Source organism: Solanum dulcamara, chromosome 8 (genome assembly GCF_947179165.1).
Source record: "Solanum dulcamara chromosome 8, daSolDulc1.2, whole genome shotgun sequence".
Classification (NCBI taxonomy): Eukaryota; Viridiplantae; Streptophyta; class Magnoliopsida; order Solanales; family Solanaceae; genus Solanum; species Solanum dulcamara.
In genome coordinates this window covers 18,074,570-18,076,437 of record NC_077244.1, presented here as the reverse complement: position 1 = coordinate 18,076,437, position 1,868 = coordinate 18,074,570, and the positions used below count along the sequence as shown (strand labels likewise).

The 1,868-nt window shown below is 43.7% G+C and overlaps 1 pseudogene; it reads right to left on the bottom strand.

Annotated features, from left to right (window-relative positions):
• Positions 1-204: 204 nt before the first annotated feature.
• Positions 205-324, bottom strand: LOC129901847 (5S ribosomal RNA; annotated as a pseudogene).
• Positions 325-1,868: the final 1,544 nt, after the last annotated feature.

The window sequence follows — 1,868 nt, the reverse complement described above, 5'->3', positions numbered from 1 at the left end:
AAAAGTATGGGGTGTAACATCCTTCCCCCTTTTAGAATATTCATCCTTGAATGTAAACCAAAACCTTCCTCCGGATCTTACGTAGATTATATGGAGAGTTTCTTTGTCCCATTGCCATAACACATACTTTCATCGAGCAATCAATATCAGTGTTTCAAAGGTTAGGATTACTTGTAGACGTAGGAAATAGGTACGGAGACTTGTGATTTATTTCCTCTTTCACTTTCCAGGGGGTCACCCATCCTAGTACTACTATCGCCCAAGCTCGCTTAACTTCAGAGTTCTGATGGGATCCTGTGCGTTAGTGCTGGTATGATCATATCCATCTATTAAGGTCTCTACCAATGGTTCCTCACACGGTCTCAGATACCTCAGCTTCTATCTGTTTATTGTTGGCCTCGAGATTCATCCATTCCTTATGGGATCTCGTTTGAAGTTTAAGCATTCCCATTTACATAGGATAGCATCAGTTGATTTTCTCTGATGCTTGTACTTCTCTTATGTACTTTCCCCCTTTTAGGATGTTCCCATGTCATCCTACATTTATTTTCAACTATGCATGCGCAAATAATTCTATTCCAACATATTTAACATGATGCACCATGTCCACACCCTCTGTTAGATCATCCATACTTTAAGTTTCCCCTATAAGAAACCCTAGTACCACCACAGAGTGCTTTGTATTCTTGATAGATAGTACATAATTTAGTCTGAGTACTAGTACTCGAGTCATACAATGTAATGTAGGAGTTTAGTCGAAGCCATATTTCATTCGCCCCAATCTTATCAATCATCATTGGAGGAATATATTATAATGTAAAGCCTGAATCTATTAGTACATATACAGTCTGGGAAAGGGTCAATAATGTACCTGTGATCACGTCTGGAGATACCTCCTGATCCTGTCGGGTGGCCAAAGCATAAGTGCAGTTGGAAGGACCACTAGAACCAGAGACCCCGCCACAGTCCTTACCGCGGCCTGCCAGTATAGCTGCACCCTGCCCTATGGGGCTCATAGCTACCAAAATAGATGGTGACCCAGTAGTTGATCCAGTAGGCCGAGCTGCGCCACCCAAACTACCCTTATACTGGCAATCTCTCATTATATGGCCTTGATGGCCACAAGAAAAACAAGCCCCTGAATATTGTAGCATTGTCTTAGATGGTACCTGCCATAATAAGAACACTAAAGCCTGGGTGGCCTCCTCTGACTAGAGTCTCTATCTGGCTGCGAACTGGAAGCCCTGAAATTCAGACCTACTCTCGAATATCCTACGCCACCTAGTCTCCGATTTGTGGTATGTGGAGGCATACTCCATGCTGGCTAGGAGGGCTGTCTACTACTCTAGTGCTAGGATGGTCCACTCCAAAATTCTTTAGAATACCCGGCTGACCTGTCCCTTTTTGGCTGACTCCCGCCAAAATCTCGGTCCAAGTGGTATCCTCTATGTCGATCCTCTATGCCCTGAGCATGTGCCTGTATATGGACGATATCTATCCCTGGCTGGGCAGCCATTACAAAACAACTATAAACCAAATATCGACCTAGGACCATCAGATATCTATGCATCCTGTTAGTCATATCAGTTACTAAAGCGAGTGTATATCACGCGAATAAGTCGAACTCCAAACTATACTCGTGAACATTGTGGCCTTGCTGCCTCAATAGTAAAAATATGTCCACCCTGGCTCTCCACATCTTAGGAGCTAGGAAATGACTGAGGAATTCCTCCAAAAACTCATCCCATATTGATGGAGGAGCGACTATGCTATTGGACAACTCCCAAGACTCATACCAGTTAGCAGCTACCTCGTGCAGTCTATATGAGGCCAACTCAAACGATTCCATCACCGAAGCCTTAATCAGA